The 19,661-nt window shown below is 28.7% G+C and overlaps 1 long non-coding RNA gene across 8 annotated transcripts; it reads left to right on the top strand.

Annotated features, from left to right (window-relative positions):
- Positions 1–1,112: 1,112 nt before the first annotated feature.
- On the top strand, positions 1,113–15,543 carry LOC109605996 (uncharacterized). 8 transcript variants are annotated; one of them, XR_007548325.1, is made up of 6 exons: positions 1,113–1,265; positions 1,320–1,448; positions 1,493–1,615; positions 3,514–3,613; positions 13,948–14,047; positions 15,193–15,543. It is a non-coding gene; the product is annotated as an uncharacterized LOC109605996 (long non-coding RNA). The 8 variants fall into 8 exon arrangements; XR_007548324.1 differs by having other exon boundaries at positions 1,115–1,265; positions 1,509–1,615; XR_002192029.2 differs by having other exon boundaries at positions 1,118–1,265; positions 1,320–1,436; positions 1,509–1,615.
- Positions 15,544–19,661: the final 4,118 nt, after the last annotated feature.

Raw genomic sequence — 19,661 nt, 5'->3', positions numbered from 1 at the left:
GGAATATGAGAACGAAAAAGTAATGGTAACAAAAGAACTGTTTTAGGTTTAAGGCGACGAATTTTTCTTGTTATAGAAAAATCTGATGGAGAGAAATGATCTTAACAGACATGAAATGTTTTGATAGAAGGATTAATATTATAAATTGACAAATTGAACGCCATACTAAATTTAATTTAGAATCGGAAGGCGGCTTAAAAAACGATTTATTTTTAAAATTAGGATTATGAACATCTCTATAATATGTATTGAAACATAATATAATATATATTGAAACACATTTTAACACAGTAACCAGACAGAGATTGAGGCTGAGAACTCATGGCTGAATTTTATAAAATTATAAAATAAAATCACAGAAAAAAAATCTATATTTTAATAAAACTACCTAATTCCCATTGATCGAACCTTTCCAATCTAGTTGGAACCTAGAATACCCACTTTTAATAATATATATATATAATAACATACCTAAAAAGTGCCGAGTCTACTCTGGTTAAATCAATGGTCCGGCAGACAATTTAACCTACAAAATAATATTAATGTATTCAACAGATAAGAAAAAAGTATATTAATATATAAGCATCTTATTCAAATTTGAAGTTATTTTATTTCTAATATGATTGTAATGTAAAATAAACATTTTAACTATTAAATTATTGAATTACAAAGCATAGAATCCAAGTATGATTTTTAACTTACCTAAAACAAAAATTTTAAACCATTTTATTCATTAGCATTATATTTTTTTACGACCTTTATAATTTCTTCAGGAGTAGTTTCGAACAAAAGCATATTTCATATACTATCAAAATTTGCTTTTGTTGAGAACATTTGTGATTTTTGTACGTCCGTTCCCGTAGCCAAGCTGTTTTCTATTTTAATAAAATAGGTATTAAATTCATCTCTTTATAAAATTAAATTACCACTGGTAAGCCATTACAGCTTAATTCATTTCTGAAATTCAACTTCCATTGGACGCAGAATTGGATTTGTATGGTTTTCATTCTAATGCAACTGAGAGGTCTCTTCTGTTTAAGGAGCTGGGGTGAGGGGGGCAGATGTAGTGAAACGGAATTTATTTATCGTTACATATTTACAATGTAATTATCTGTTGGTATACCGCACTGTATACATAGTTTGTATCAGTTGCTATTGGAACAACCACGAGGTTACTCGGAGACCTTGGTTAATTTTCCAAGTTTTTCTTCGTCATCCCCTGGAATACTGATTGTATAACGTGTGCTATATTTGTCCTGGTGACGGTGAGTGTTCCTGTTTGTGAATTTTTTGTTTGTATTTTAATTTATGTATTGTAGATTAAAACTGAAGAAAACCAAGGGCCACGTGTTGGTGCATAAAACTATGGTGACTAAGAAACCACCCCGTCTGAATATCTCCTGGCGCCCTAAATTAACAATACGGAGGGATTCAACGTAATATAAATTGTTTTAGTTCATCCTAATTTACCAATTTGAATATGTAAAGTTAGTAAGTAATAATTTTAGGCGACGGTGGCAAATATATATCTGTTAAACTGGAGGATTTAAGAAAGAATTTCTAGAAGCGATGCCCTAATGGTATTTTTGCAATTTATGTAAGCAACAAATTGAAGGTTAGTAACCTTTTCTTTATTTGGTTAGGATAAGAAAATGCATCATATGTTCTTTAATATACATTTTAAACAAAGAAACAATGTTAAAAAATAATTTTCTTTTTAATTAGTCATACTTAATTTAAAAACTAGTCAAATATTTAAGAAACATCATAATAAATATATTTATTTAGTTTAACAAAACACATCTTTGAGGATAAGGTAATTTCTGTTCTATAATTTTATATTTATTCATGTAAACTTGTATTTATGCAATCGAATATATTTAACTTGTCTATGATATATAATTGGTACAAATGTTAACTTACTTATATATAGGAATTAAATTACACTAATTTCTTTATCTCATTTTAAATCCTGTAAGCTACAATCAATTAGATCTAGTCCCCCAATGAATGTTCAGTCTGTACAAACTTTAATTTTATTATCAGATAAACCAATAATATAAATGTATATTTTAATACATAATAAATTTTTTATTATAATATGAATTGATTTAGTTATTATACTTATTAAAAACTTTACTAATATTACTAATATTACTGTAAATAATAAACATTTAACTAATTGTGACATATTAGTATGTGTAATGACTTTTCTACTTTGAAAGTACCCGGACAGTAGTTAGACATAGCTTATATAGATTTATATTTATTTTAGTTAAATAATTCATTTTACATACAATTAATAATGTTTAAGAATAGGTCCTACTGCAATTTTTTAATAACACAAAAAAATAATATTGAAATGAGGTTCTCAATGCATTAAAATGGTGTTTTAAGTTTGTGTAAATATTCCATTTATTGAATTTTAGTAATGGACAATGAAACAATGGAAACTACCAGAATGTTGGTTTAATTTTCTCAGGACAAATGAGTGAACAATTTAACATTTAGATTTAGATTCTTTTTAAAATAAACTTGTTATATTTTAATTAATAAACAAATCAACTTCTTCATAGAATTACAATTTAACGGTAACAAATTTGATCAATATTTTCTAATTTTAATAATGAAAAGTGTGGATTTTAGTTACATTATAATAATTTGAAAAATAAACAAATAAAAAATCAAAAATATTTTATTAATCAAAGACAAAATTGCATAAATATAGATTTACTAAAGATCTACTGAAAATTCATTATCCATTTATCTAGATTTCCAATGCTATACAAATTTTTTAATATTATTTGTACTTTGTGGCTCAAATTGGCATTTACATAAAGGGAACCGATTTGGACCATAAAACTGAACAATTTATTTAAATTAAATTGGTAATGTCAAAAATATTTTAAAGTTGATAAAAAACGTACAAAAGATTCAAAGATTTTGTGACTAAAAACTACATAAATACATATATGTAATTACAATTAAACGATATCATCAATATAATTTACTGGAAACAATTTAATTAAGATTTGTATCATGTTACATATGTTCTTAATACTAATTACTTTCAGAAGAATAGTTGAAAAACAATATTTTACAATCAGTACCTTTTGCCAAATATTTATAAGTTGTTTCAAATTAAATCATTCACTAATGTTTTGGACAACCTTTAATAAATTATCTTCAATAACTTTTTGAAAACATTGGAAACATTTTTTATTCACATACGTGAATATTTTTTAATTTTCAGTAAATATGTGTTTCACTTTAAAATTTATTTTAATAATAAACATTTTGAACTATTTAAAGAATTCAAAATGTTTATTAAATATGTTGAAGATTATTTGGTCATCGTTTGCTCTTTATAATGAAGTAAAATGTAGGTTCCAAAGTGAGAATTTCTATTTAAATATATGTGAAAATACAATTAAACTATTAATGTACAAAAGAAATAATTAATAGTACTGTCTACTGTCCTTTGTATATATTCTACCTTATTTTTTATTTTAGTCATGGACGATGGAACAAAGGAGGTTCCCAGGATTTTTTAGTTTTCTCATGACATACGAGTGATCAAAGAGAATCTGATGTGAAAGAAGTGAAACCAAAGGTCAGTAGAATAGATACTTTAAGTTTGATTAGTCAAAAGTATATTTAATGTAAACACAGTTTGTCTCAAAAATTAGGTGACTGATGCCAGATAAATGAAACGACTAAACAAATAAAATTATTTATTTAATATTATTGGAAGTACACTCTTTCATCATTTATACAAGATCGGAATTATCTGTAAAACGATTCAAAAAAAAGTTGAAGTCATTCCTTGGGGCCTTTTCTAGGACCCGTGTCACCGTACTTTGAATTTCTTCTATAGACAGAAGTATGCTGGTGGTAAATCTAGCGAATATGGCAGATATTGTAAAACAACAAGGCCGTTTTTGGACAAAAACTCCTTCACAAATCTGGACTTGAGATGAATCATTTTTATGCAATAGGTGCTCTTGACATTTTGGGTCCAACACAGATAATTCTTCAGCAATCGGTTCAGGAGAATTAATTTCTATTTTACAATTCATGATTTTCGATAATGAAGTGGGAAAAATGGAATAAGTAATAACACTTATAAGTTGTAAACTTCGTGAATGAAATTGAGGAAATTTGTAGCAGCAGTCAGCTAAGTTTCGAGACAGTCCGTGTAGAAACAAAAATACACAAGATTAAAAAAATCATTGAAAACAAGTTAATTGATGGATTAACGAATATAATTTTCGTTAGACAGCGTTGAAACAAAATTATAATACGTAATAAAATATACTTTGAAATAAAAAAATTTGCAATAATAAACATTTTCGATTATAGTAATTTGATCAAAATTGTTTAACTTGAATGAAGTAGAATACAGATATTTGTTGGACAATTCCATATAAAAATAAATATATTCAAAGAAGAAAAAAATTAAAATATTTTTAGAAATTATAAACATATTAGTAGAACATATGCAACAATTTCTTTTTAAATCATTCTTAATTTCTTGTCAATTAAGGTTTGCAATAATTTCAGCTATGCATTTTAGACAAATAAGTTTTTTATTTATTCAACATACAATTAACTAAAATATGTTTTTATTTATCAAACTTACTTGTAATTACTTTCTGTTGTTTATTGTTATTCCCATTTTAAATATTTCGGTTAAAAAAAGATGATTCAATGTGACAATTTCATTATGCACGTTTTTATAACATTTATATTTTAGGTATTATGAGAAGGTGCTCTAAAATATAAAAGGTTTAATTTGGATTTTATACAACCACTGTTACAAGAAGATTAAGGATGAAGTCCATTCTATACATTGCTTCAAGGAAATATCAAGTACAGCCACATGTCAGGAAGAATATATTAAACTTCATTTACATAAAATTGGTGCAGTGGCAGTGTATTTGTACTGCAGTGGTAGCGGTAATTTCTAAATAAACCCAACTTTCTGCACTACACACACAAATACACTTCAACTGTACCAATGTTTATGTGAATGAGCTATTAGTATCTGTGTCCCAGATATTAAAAATTACTCATTTAAATTTAAAAATTAAAATAATAAGTAATCATGTATGTTACTTAAAATAGGTAATATTTTAAGCAACAAGTGTAAATTACGATTTATGTTATGTAAATTATATAAAAATTTACATATTATTGAGTATATTATAGGTATTTATTATTGTCAAAAATAAGGTTTATAACCTGCTTCTCCATAAAAATTGGGTTAGTTAATTTGACAATTATTTCAAGCATTCATTAAAAACGACGTGGTTTGTTTACTGTGTTGTTTCTTAAATCATCATTTCAAATTGACCATTGATATTAGTAATACTGTGACTATAGGGTATTACCAATCCTTCATATTTTCCTCAACGGAAAATGATTCAATTTAGATGAACTGCTAGTGATGAAGTATATTAAAATTAAGTCTCCTAATTTTTTGTTTGAGAATGGTAATTATAAACATTTCTTTCAACTTTTCCTTCGGGCTCATTTTGTATTTGTCCCGCACAATATTCTTTATTTTTGCCCCTCACCTCATATATTTTACTATATTCTAAAGGGGTTAAATGTTTACTGTCTACTGTTAAGTGCCATTATAGTAAATGATCCAGAATTAGAGACGTGTCGGTAATTTAAACAGGGGTAGGCCGTAGCCTCTCCCACTTCGCCTTCGTGACGGTCTCGATTTCCACCAGTTTTCGTCCGACTGACCTCCTTCACCCGGATGTTGGCTATCCTGTATGTTCTCGGAACCTTGGACTAGTGTTGTTTTCTGTCGCTACCTCATTAAAGCAATCCCAAAGGGAATCATAAGCTTCGCGATATATAGTCGACTTTTTCCTTCTAAATTTTTTGACTGGCGATGAGCAGAACTGCTGCTGAAGGCTTTTACACAGGACATTTTCATAAATTCCAAGAGAATATTCTGGCGGGCTCTCTCCGCTTCAATAACACCCAAAAAGTTTGTTTTAAAACTGTTGTCCAAGTAAGTTGCAACCAAGTAGTAGGAGTCTTGATTTAAGAAGTAGAAACGACTTTCTTGTTTGGTACATCAGGTGTTCTTTGCTTTGTTTCATCTTTGTCTAAATACTTTTTTAGGGTTGCAACGTGTGGTATGACTTGAAATGACCAAAAGACTCAGTGACAGCCAATTTTAAACTATTATATTTATCTATTATGCTATTGAAAAGAATTTAGATCTGAATTTAACTCTCATAACATTTAATAAATCGAACAGAGTATTCATCGTACGTACAAATTCAGCAACATAAGTAGCATCAGCCGGCAATTTATTATTCGAAACCATGGAAAAAATACAAGAAGAAACAGTTGATGAACTGCACAAGGGACTTTCACTTTAGTGCATGAATTCTTAAAATAGAAATGCTGATCAGTTAATTTGAGACACATTCGAAAATTACCAAAAAGGTTTATCTAGAACATAAGATTGGATAATATATTCAAATTTAACAAATTTATGTTTTTGAATTCGATGTCGCCACGCAAAAGTGGATTTCTAGAGTTCTTATATAAATGACAAATATCAAAAATTTTATATATACGACGACCATTTACTTCAAAATAAAATGAACTGATAAAGATATGCACTACTGTGGGCATGTTGCAGACATACACTATTTTGGGTCTGTTTTAGTGATCCTGTTGTGAATATTCATCAAGATTTCCTGATTTCTTGTACTTTACCATACAGTTTTTGAACCACACTTTTATTTGATTGGGGGTCAAACCAAATTGTATTTATTTTATTGTATGGAACATTCATTTGTAATATAAATTTTTAAAATTAAAATACTTGATAACAAATGTTATATTATAATGAAAAACCTAAAACATTAAATTATATATAGAGATTCTCTTCCTTCGCTACATATAAAATTCACTAAACTCGAGATCTTTTTAAAAATATCATGCAGTTTATCCCTGAACTATATGTAGAGGCTCTCTTCCTCCGCTACATATACAGTTCCTTAAAAAATAAATAATAAAAATAAAATTGTTGTACCAAACCGAAAAACAAAAAAAAAACGCACCCAAACTTTGATATCAACATAGATATACAACACTGGGGACATAAACATATTCTCCCAATTTTAGTTCTTACCGAAATATTTAGCTCTCTAGCTATTTCAGAAATATTTTTTCCTTGTTCATTTAAAAAGACTATTTTAAGGCGTTTTTCCTCGTTTAAATTCATTATGTTCGCTGTACAAAGGTTCGCATTGAATTGACAACACATTTAGGAATCGCATCTTACGATGTGGTGGGGAGTTGGCACTGCCTCGAAAATACAAACATCCGGGTTCGAAACAGACTTAACGGAATTTGAAATACATTTAGGGAATACCCCTAAAGAATCACCACCATCATTTTTTGAATTATTATTAACTGTTAAAAGAAGACTTAATTTATTTAGAACTACTGTTTTTAAAGCTGCAATAAAATGGTGGCATGTTTGTTTTGTATTAAAAAGACGTGTTGACGTACTTGGTAAAATATATTTTCAATTGGATCTTGATTTAATAATCTAGTGTTCAAAGATTCATTGTCTTCCTTTTGTAAATCGCCCCAAAAAATGATAGCCCTTTTCGTGACCACCCACCCTTTAATAAAATTATACTAGTTAGTAATATTTTTTCCACTAGTGTTGGAACCCATTTTGACAAGATAGGGATCTTGGCTAGAAGCCGACCATTTTATATCATTTAAAATCTTTATATTTGGTACTGTTATAATATACACAGTGTGTCATCATTATAGCAACTTTTTAAAATGTTAATAATATAGCCACAACTATTTTTCTTGTATGAACTGTTAAAATTATATTATTTACTAATGTTATTTTTACTATATTCTAAAAGAATAATAATTAATAATTTGTAATTTTTCTTACAGTGCATGTTACAGGCAGACTAAAATTATTAAATTAGTATAACAATCAATGGAAAAACATAATTAATACAGGTACCAAATTCAAGTAGTGCACGGCTGTATACTTGTTGAGATACACTTCTGTATCCTTGTTGTTTGGATACACTAACTTGCTCCTGTTGCAGACATGCACTACTGTGGGCCTGTTGTGGATGTACACTACTTTGGCCTGTTGCAGACATACATTACTGTGAGCCTTTTGCGGACATACGCTACTTTGGGCCTGTTGTGAATGTTCATGAAGATTTCCTGTACTTTACCATACAGTTTTTGAACCAAATTTTTATTTGGTTGTGAGTTAAATTTTATAAATACGACGACCATTTACTTCAAAATAAAATGAACTTAAATTTTGAAAATTTTCATTAGATAAATAGTTTAACGCACCCCTATTTGTACTACCTTGATTGCAAATTGTAACTCTAACATTTAAACCAAGAACTTGAAAGATACGTGTTTTTAAATTAGAAAAATAGTATGCCACAACTTGTTTCCAATTATCAGACAACCCTCGAATCATGAAAACTAAAGGATGGTCAGCTTTACTAGAAGTTTCACCAATATGAACAAAATCTTCAAAAGTACAAATTTCTTGATCTTTAATATTAAAATGTAAACCTGAACTTTATTATTACATTACAACGATTCACACCACAAATTTCTACAATATTGAACAATGTATTGTTGAAGAAAAAGTCACAACACAAACATAATTAGTACAGGTACCCAATTCAAGTAGTACAGGGCCGTATCCTTGTTGTTTGGATAGAATAGCGTGCTCCTGTTGAAGACTTGCACTACTGTGACCCTTTTGCTGACATGCACCATTTTGGGCCTGTTGTGAATGTTCATCAAGATTTCCTGTACTTTACCATACAGTTTTTGAACCAAATTTTTATTTGGTTGTGAGTTAAATTTTATAAATACGACGACCATTTACTTCAAAATAAAATGAACTTAAATTTTGAAAATTTTCGTTAGATAAATAGTTTAACGCACCCCTATTTGTACTACCTTGATTGCAAATTGTAACTCTAACATTTAAACAAGAACTTGAAAGATACGTGATTTTAAATTAGAAAAATAGTATGTCACAACTTCTTTCCAATTATCAGATAACCCTCGAATTATGAGAACTAAAGCATGGTCAGCTTTACTAGAAGTTTCACCAATTTGAACAAAATCTTCAAAAGTACAAATTTCTTAATCTTTAATATTAAAATGTAAACCTGAACTTTATTATTACATTACAACGATTCACACCACAAATTTCTACAGAATTGAACAATGTATTGTTGAAGAAAAAGTCACAACACAAACATAATTAGTACAGGTACCCAATTCAAGTAGTACACGGCTGTATCCTTGTTGTTTGGATATTTATTTTATTGTATGGAACATTCGTTTGCAATATAAATTTTTAAAATTAAAATACTTGATAACAAATGTTATATTATAATGAAAAACCTAAAACATTAAATTATATATAGAGATTCTCTTCCTTCGCTACATATAAAATTCACTAAACTCGAGATCTTTTTAAAAATATCATGCAGTTTATCCCTGAACTATATGTAGAGGCTCTCTTCCTCCGCTACATATACAGTTCCTTAAAAAATAAATAATAAAAATAAAATTGTTGTACCAAACCGAAAAACAAAAAAAAAACGCACCCAAACTTTGATATCAACATAGATATACAACACTGGGGACATAAACATATTCTCCCAATTTTAGTTCTTACCGAAATATTTAGCTCTCTAGCTATTTCAGAAATATTTTTTCCTTGTTCATTTAAAAAGACTATTTTAAGGCGTTTTTCCTCGTTTAAATTCATTATGTTCGCTGTACAAAGGTTCGCATTGAATTGACAACACATTTAGGAATCGCATCTTACGATGTGGTGGGGAGTCGGCACTGCCGAGACGGTACTACCGTCACGGTAGTGCACGGTAATACAGAATGTGACCGTTTACGGCCTGACGTCGTTGAAGTGGCAGACCACTTATGAACGCGATAGTACATTGTATATTGTATATACAATATATTGTATAAAAAATACATCTGTCTCCTGTATACTACATATTATGTATAATAAAAATAAATAAATAAATACAAATCCAACACAATAAATTTCTTCAACAACAATAACAAACAACATAAAAATAAATAATTCGAATTAGAATTCAAATTAGACAATAAACTTTGAAAAACATTAAAATTAAGATCTCTGGAAGTGAAAGGAATAGATTGACTAGAATTCAAATTAGACAATGCATTTTTAAAAACATTAACTTAAGATCCCTGGAAGTGGAACGAAAAAGAAGTGGAGAACGAAAAAGTAATGGTAACAAAAGAACTGTTTTAGATTTAAGGCGACGAATTTTTCTTGTTATAGAAAAATCTGATGGAGAGAAATGATCTTAACAGACATGAAATGTTTTGATAGAAGGATTAATATTATAAATTGACAAATTGAACGCCATACTAAATTTAATTTAGAATCGGAAGGTGGCTTAAAAAAGATTTATTTTTAAAATTAGGATTATGAACATCACTATAATATGTATTGAAACATAATATAATATATATTGAAAAACATTTTGACACAATAACCAGACAGAGATTGAGGCTGAGAACTCATGGCTGAATTTTATAAAATTATAAAATAAAATCGCAAAAAAAATTCTATATTTTAATAAAACTACCTAATTCCCATTGATCGAACCTTTCCAATCTAGTTGGAACCTAGAATACTCACTTTTAATAATATATTTAATAAGATTAACATACCTATAAAGAGCCGAGTCTACTCTGGTTAAATCAATGGTCCGGCAGACAATTTAACCTACAAAATAATATTAATGTATTCAACAGATTTTTTTTTTTTTGAGACAGAGAGGGGAAAGTGTAAACCCCTAACGGGTGAATTAAACCAGAAGACGGGACTGACAAAGATGCCAGCCCCCTGTCAACTGAATCCGGAAGAACAAGCCCAGTCTGAGGAAGGTTCAAAGACCTTCCTGGGTAAGGATTGGGCTTGCAGTTAGTAATATATAAAGCATCTTATTCAAATTTGAGGTTATTTTATTTCTAATATGATTGTAATGTAAAATAAACATTTTAACTATAAAATTATTGAATTACAAAGCATAGTATACAAGTATGATTTTAAATTTACCTAAAACAAAAATTTTAAACCATTTTATTCATTAGCATTATATTTTTTACGACCTTTAGAATTTCTTCAGGAGTAGTTTCGAACAAAAACATTTCATTTACTATCAAAATTTGCTTTTGTTGAGAACATTTGTGATTTTTGTACGTCCGTTCCCGTTGCCATACTTTTTCTATTTTAATCAAATAGTTATTAAATTCATATCTACTTGCTTCTCTATTTTTTTAGTTTTTTGTACTTGCGTTTATAAAATTAAATTACCACTGGTAAGCCATTACAGCTTTATTCATTGCTGAAATCCAACTTCCATTGGACGCAGCATTGGATTTGTATGGTTTTCATTCTAATGCAGCTGAGAGGTCTCTTCTGTTTAAGGAGCTGGGGTGAGTATCTGTTGGTATACCGCACTGTATACATAGCTTGTGTCAGCTGCTACTGGAACAACTACGATGTTAGACGGAGACCTTGATTAATTTTCCAGGTTTTTCTTCGTCATCCCCTGGAATTCTGATTGTATAACGTGTGCTATATTTGTCCTGGTGACGGTGAGTGTTCCTGTTTGTGTATTTTTTGTTTGTATTTTAATTTATGTATTGTAGATTAAAACTGAAGAAAACCAAGGGCCACGTGTTGGTGCATAAAACTATGGTGACTAAGAAACCACTCCATCTGAATATCTCCTGGCGCCCTAAATTAACAATACGGGGGGATTCAACGTAATATAAATTGTTTCAGTTCATCCTAATTTACCAATTTGATTATGTAAAGTTAGTAATAATTTTAGGCGACGGTAGCAAATATATATCTGTTAAACTGGAGGATTTAAAAAAGAATTTCTAGAAGCGATGCCTTAATGGTGTTTTTGCAATTTATGCAAGCAACAAATTGAAGGTTAGTAACCTTTTCTTTATTTGGTTATGATAAGAAAATGCATCATATGTTCTTTAATATACATTTTAAACAAAGAAACAATGTAAAAAAATAATTTTCTTTTTAATTAGTCATACTTAATTCAAAAACTAGTCAAATATTTAAGAAACATTATAATAAATATATTTATTTAGTTTAACAAAACACATCTTTGAGTATAAGGTAATTTCTGTTCAATAATTTTATATTTATTCATGTAAACTTGTATTTATGCAATCGAATATATTTAACTTGTCTATGATATATAATTGGTACAAATGTTAACTTATTTATATATAGGAATTAAATTACACTAATTTCTTTATCTCATTTTAAATCCTGTAAGTTACAATCAATTAGATCTTGTCCACCAATGAATATTCAGTCTGTACAAACTTTAATTTTATTATCAGATAAACCAATAATATAAATGTATATTTTAATACATAATAAATTTTTTAATATAATATGAATTGATTTAGTTATTATACTTATTAAAAACAATTTTTAATAGTATGACATAATATTACTATAAATAATAAATATTTAACTAATTGTGACATATTAGTATGTGTAATGACTTTTCTACTTCGAAAGTACCCGGACAGTAGTTAGACATAACAGTCAAATAGTTCATTTTACATACAATTAATAATGTTTAAGAATAGGACCTACTGCATTTTTTTAATAACACAAAAAATTAATATTGAAATGAGGTTCTCAATGCTTTAAAATGGTGTTTTAAGTTTGTGTAAACATTCAATTTATTGAATTTTAGTAGTGAATAATGAAACTATGGAAGCTGCCAGAATGTTGGTTTAGTTTTCTCAGGACAAATGAGTGAGCAATTTAATATTTAGATTTAGTTTCTTTTTAAAATGAGCTTGTCATATATTAATAAATAATCAACTTATTCATAGAATTACAATTAAACGGTAACTAATTTGATTAATATTTTCTAATTCTAATAATGTGAAACGCGGATTTTAGTTACCTTATAGTAATTGACAAATAAATAAATAAAAAATCAAAAATATTTTATTAATCAAAGACAAAATTTCATAAATATAAAATTACTAAAGACCTACTGAAAATTCATTTATTTATCCTTTTATCTAGATTTCCAATGCTATACAAATTTTTGAACATTATTTGTACTTTGTTGCTCAAATTGCCATTTACGTACAGGGAAACCGATTTGGACCATAAAACTGAACAATTTCTTTAAATTAAATTGGTAATGTCAAAAATATTTTAAAGCTGATAAAAAACGTACAAAATATTCAAAGATTTTGTGACTAAAAACTACATAAATACATATATGTAATTACAATTAAACGATATCATCAATATAATTTACTGGAAACAATTTAATTAAGATTTCTATCATATGTTACATATGTTCTTAATACTAATTACTTTCAGAAGAATAGTTGAAAAACAATATTTTACAATCAGTACCTTTTGCCAAATATTTATAAGTTGTTTGAAATTAAATCATTCACTAATGTTTTGGACAACCTTTAATAAACTATCTTCAATAACTTTTTGAAAACATTGGAAACATTTTTTATTCACATACGTGAATATTTTTTAATTTTCAGTAAATATGTGTTTCACTTTAAAATTTATTTTATTAATAAACATTTTGAACTATTTAAAGAATTCAAAATGTTTATTAAATATGTTGAAGATTATTTGGTCATCGTTTGCTCTTTATAATGAAGTAAAATGTAGGTTCCGAAGTGAGAATTTCTATTTAATTATATGTGAAAATACAATTAAACTATTAATGTACAAAAGAAATAATTAATAGTACTGTCTACTGTCCTTTGTATATATTCTACCTTATTTTTTTATTTTAGTCATGGACGATGGAACAAAGGAGGTTCCCAGGATTTTTTAGTTTTCTCATGACATACGAGTGATCAAAGAGAATCTGATGTGAAAGAAGTGAAACCAAAGGTCAGTAGAATAGATACTTTAAGTTTGATTAGTCAAAAGTATATTTAATGTAAACATAGTTTGTCTCAAAAATTGGGTGACTGATGCCAGATAAATAAAACGGCTAAACAAATAATATTATTTATTTAATATTATTGGAAGCACACTCTCATCATTTATACAAGATTGGAATTGTCTGTAAAACGATTCAAAAACAAGTTGAAGTCATTCCTTGGGGCCTTTTCTAGGACCCGTGTCACGGTACTTTGAATTTCTTCTATAGCCAGAAGTCTGCTGGTGGTAAATCTAGCGAATATGGCAGATATTGTAAAACAACAAGGCCGTTTTTGAACAAAAACTCCTTCACAATTCTGGACTTGAGATGACTCATTTTTATGCAATAGGTGCTCTTGACATTTTGGGTCCAACACAGATAATTCTTCAGCAATCGGTTCAGGAGAATTAATTACTATTTTACAATTCATGATTTTCGATAATGAAGTGGGAAAAATGGAATAAGTAATAACACTTATAAGTTGTAAACTTCGTGAATGAAATTGAGGAAATTTGTAGCAGCAGTCAGCTAAGTTTCGAGACAGTCCGTGTAGAAACAAAAATACACAAGATTAAAAAAATCATTGAAAACAAGTTAATTGATGGATTAACGAATATAATTTTCGTTAGACAGCGTTGAAACAAAATTATAATACGTAATAAAATATACTTTGAAATAAAAAAATTTGCAATAATAAACATTTTCGATTATAGTAATTTGATCAAAATTGTTTAACTTGAATGAAGTAGAATACAGATATTTGTTGGACAATTCCATATAAAAATAAATATATTCAAAGAAGAAAAAAATTAAAATATTTTTAGAAATTATAAACATATTAGTGGAACATATGCAACAATTTCTTTTTAAATCATTCTTAATTTCTTGTCAATTAAGGTTTGCAATAATTTCAGCTATGCATTATTAGACAAATAAGTTTTTTATTTATTCAACATACAATTAACTAAAATATGTTTTTATTTATCAAAGTTACTTGTAATTACTTTGTGTTGTTTATTGTTATTCCCATTTTAAATATTTCGGTTAAAGAAAGATGATTCAATGTGATTCCAATTTCATTATGCACGTTTTTATAACATTTATATTTTAGGTATTATGAGAAGGTGCTCTAAAATATAAAAGGTTTAATTTGGATTTTATACAACCACTGTTACAAGAAGATTAAGGATGAAGTCCATTCTATACATTGCTTCAAGGAAATATCAAGTACAGCCAATGTCAGGAAGAATATATTAAACTTCATTTACATAAGATTGGTGCAGTGGCAGTGTATTTGTACTGCAGTGGTAGCGGTAATTTCTAAATGAACCCAACTTTCTGCACTACACACACAAATACACTTCAACTGTACCAATGTTTATGTGAATGAGCTATTAGTATCTGTGTCCCAGATATTAAAAATTACTCATTTAAATTTAAAAATTAAAATAATAAGTAATCATGTATGTTACTTAAAATAGGTAATATTTTAAGCAACAAGTATAAATTACGATTTATGTTATGTAAATTATATAAAAATTTACATATTATTGAGTATATTATAGGTATTTATTATTGTCAAAAATAAGGTTTATAACCTGCTTCTCCATAAACATTGGGTTAGTTAATTTGACAATTATTTCAAGCATTCATTAAAAACGACGTGGTTTGTTTACTGTGTTGTTTCTTAAATCATCATTTCAAATTGACCATTGATATTAGTAATACTGTGACTATAGGGTATTACCAATCCTTCATATTTTCCTCAACGGAAAATGATTCAATTTAGATGAACTGCTAGTGATGAAGTATATTAAAATTAAGTCTCCTAATTTTTTGTTTGAGAATGGTAATTATAAACATTTCTTTCAACTTTTCCTTCGGGCTCATTTTGTATTTGTCCCGCACAATATTCTTTATTTTTGCCCCTCACCTCATATATTTTACTATATTCTAAAGGGGTTAAATGTTTACTGTCTACTGTTAAGTGCCATTATAGTAAATGATCCAGAATTAGAGACGTGTCGGTAATTTAAACAGGGGTAGGCCGTAGCCTCTCCCACTTCGCCTTCGTGACGGTCTCGATTTCCACCAGTTTTCGTCCGACTGACCTCCTTCACCCGGATGTTGGCTATCCTGTATGTTCTCGGAACCTTGGACTAGTGTTGTTTTCTGTCGCTACCTCATTAAAGCAATCCCAAAGGGAATCATAAGCTTCGCGATATATAGTCGACTTTTTCCTTCTAAATTTTTTGACTGGCGATGAGCAGAACTGCTGCTGAAGGCTTTTACACAGGACATTTTCATAAATTCCAAGAGAATATTCTGGCGGGCTCTCTCCGCTTCAATAACACCCAAAAAGTTTGTTTTAAAACTGTTGTCCAAGTAAGTTGCAACCAAGTAGTAGGAGTCTTGATTTAAGAAGTAGAAACGACTTTCTTGTTTGGTACATCAGGTGTTCTTTGCTTTGTTTCATCTTTGTCTAAATACTTTTTTAGGGTTGCAACGTGTGGTATGACTTGAAATGACCAAAAGACTCAGTGACAGCCAATTTTAAACTATTATATTTATCTATTATGCTATTGAAAAGAATTTAGATCTGAATTTAACTCTCATAACATTTAATAAATCGAACAGAGTATTCATCGTACGTACAAATTCAGCAACATAAGTAGCATCAGCCGGCAATTTATTATTCGAAACCATGGAAAAAATACAAGAAGAAACAGTTGATGAACTGCACAAGGGACTTTCACTTTAGTGCATGAATTCTTAAAATAGAAATGCTGATCAGTTAATTTGAGACACATTCGAAAATTACCAAAAAGGTTTATCTAGAACATAAGATTGGATAATATATTCAAATTTAACAAATTTATGTTTTTGAATTCGATGTCGCCACGCAAAAGTGGATTTCTAGAGTTCTTATATAAATGACAAATATCAAAAATTTTATATATACGACGACCATTTACTTCAAAATAAAATGAACTGATAAAGATATGCACTACTGTGGGCATGTTGCAGACATACACTATTTTGGGTCTGTTTTAGTGATCCTGTTGTGAATATTCATCAAGATTTCCTGATTTCTTGTACTTTACCATACAGTTTTTGAACCACACTTTTATTTGATTGGGGGTCAAACCAAATTGTATTTATTTTATTGTATGGAACATTCATTTGTAATATAAATTTTTAAAATTAAAATACTTGATAACAAATGTTATATTATAATGAAAAACTAAAACATTAAATTATATATAGAGATTCTCTTCCTTCGCTACATATAAAATTCACTAAACTCGAGATCTTTTTAAAAATATCATGCAGTTTATCCCTGAACTATATGTAGAGGCTCTCTTCCTCCGCTACATATACAGTTCCTTAAAAAATAAATAATAAAAATAAAATTGTTGTACCAAACCGAAAAACAAAAAAAACGCACCCAAACTTTGATATCAACATAGATGTACAACACTGGGGACATAAACATATTCTCCCAATTTTAGTTCTTACCGAAATATTTAGCTCTCTAGCTATTTCAGAAATATTTTTTCCTTGTTCATTTAAAAAGACTATTTTAAGGCGTTTTTCCTCGTTTAAATTCATTATGTTCGCTGTACAAAGGTTCGCATTGAATTGACAACACATTTAGGAATCGCATCTTACGATGTGGTGGGGAGTTGGCACTGCCTCGAAAATACAAACATCCGGGTTCGAAACAGACTTAACGGAATTTGAAATACATTTAGGGAATACCCCTAAAGAATCACCACCATCATTTTTTGAATTATTATTAACTGTTAAAAGAAGACTTAATTTATTTAGAACTACTGTTTTTAAAGCTGCAATAAAATGGTGGCATGTTTGTTTTGTATTAAAAAGACGTGTTGACGTACTTGGTAAAATATATTTTCAATTGGATCTTGATTTAATAATCTAGTGTTCAAAGATTCATTGCCTTCCTTTTGTAAATCGCCCCAAAAAATGATAGCCCTTTTCGTGACCACCCACCCTTTAATAAAATTATACTAATTAGTAATATTTTTTCCACTAGTGTTGGAACCCATTTTGACAAGATAGGGATCTTGGCTAGAAGCCGACCATTTTATATCATTTAAAATCTTTATATTTGGTACTGTTATAATATACACAGTGTGTCATCATTATAGCAACTTTTTAAAATGTTAATAATATAGCCACAACTATTTTTCTTGTATGAACTGTTAAAATTATATTATTTACTAATGTTATTTTTACTATATTCTAAAAGAATAATAATTAATAATTTGTAATTTTTCTTACAGTGCATGTTACAGACAGACTAAAATTATTAAATTAGTATAACAATCAATGGAAAAACATAATTAATACAGGTACCAAATTCAAGTAGTGCACGGCTGTATACTTGTTGAGATACACTTCTGTATCCTTGTTGTTTGGATACACTAACTTGCTCCTGTTGCAGACATGCACTACTGTGGGCCTGTTGTGGATGTACACTACTTTGGCCTGTTGCAGACATACATTACTGTGAGCCTTTTGCGGACATACGCTACTTTGGGCCTGTTGTGAATGTTCATCAAGATTTCCTGTACTTTACCATACAGTTTTTGAACCAAATTTTTATTTGGTTGTGAGTTAAATTTTATAAATACGACGACCATTTACTTCAAAATAAAATGAACTTAAATTTTGAAAATTTTCATTAGATAAATAGTTTAACGCACCCCTATTTGTACTACCTTGATTGCAAATTGTAACTCTAATATTTATACCAAGAACTTGAAAGATACGTGATTTTAAATTAGAAAAATGGTATGCCACAACTTGTTTCCAATTGTCAGACAACCCTCGAATTATGAAAACTAGAGCATGCTCAGCTTTACTAGAAGTTTCACCAATATGAACAAAATCTTCAAAAGTACAAATTTCTTGATCTTTAATATTAAAATGTAAACCTGAACTTTATTATTACATTACAACGATTCACACCACAAATTTCTACAGAATTGAACAATGTATTGTTGAAGAAAAAGTCACAACACAAACATAATTAGTACAGGTACCCAATTCAAGTAGTACACGGCCGTATCCTTGTTGTTTGGATAGAATAGCGTGCTCATGTTGAAGACTTGCACTACTGTGACCCTTTTGCTGACATGCACCATTTTAGGCCTGTTGTGAATGTTCATCAAGATTTCCTGTACTTTACCATACAGTTTTTGAACCAAATTTTTATTTGGTTGTGAGTTAAATTTTATAAATACGACGACCATTTACTTCAAAATAAAATGAACTTAAATTTTGAAAATTTTCATTAGATAAATAGTTTAACGCACCCTTATTTGTACTACCTTGATTGCAAATTGTAACTCTAACATTTAAACCAAGAACTTGAAAGATACGTGTTTTTAAATTAGAAAAATAGTATGCCACAACTTGTTTCCAATTATCAGACAACCCTCGAATCATGAAAACTAAAGGATGGTCAGCTTTACTAGAAGTTTCACCAATATGAACAAAATCTTCAAAAGTACAAATTTCTTGATCTTTAATATTAAAATGTAAACCTGA

The sequence above is a fragment of the Aethina tumida genome, chromosome 6, assembly GCF_024364675.1.
Source record: "Aethina tumida isolate Nest 87 chromosome 6, icAetTumi1.1, whole genome shotgun sequence".
Classification (NCBI taxonomy): Eukaryota; Metazoa; Arthropoda; class Insecta; order Coleoptera; family Nitidulidae; genus Aethina; species Aethina tumida.
Note: the sequence above shows the minus strand (reverse complement) of the source record. Positions and strands in the feature narration are given on the sequence as shown.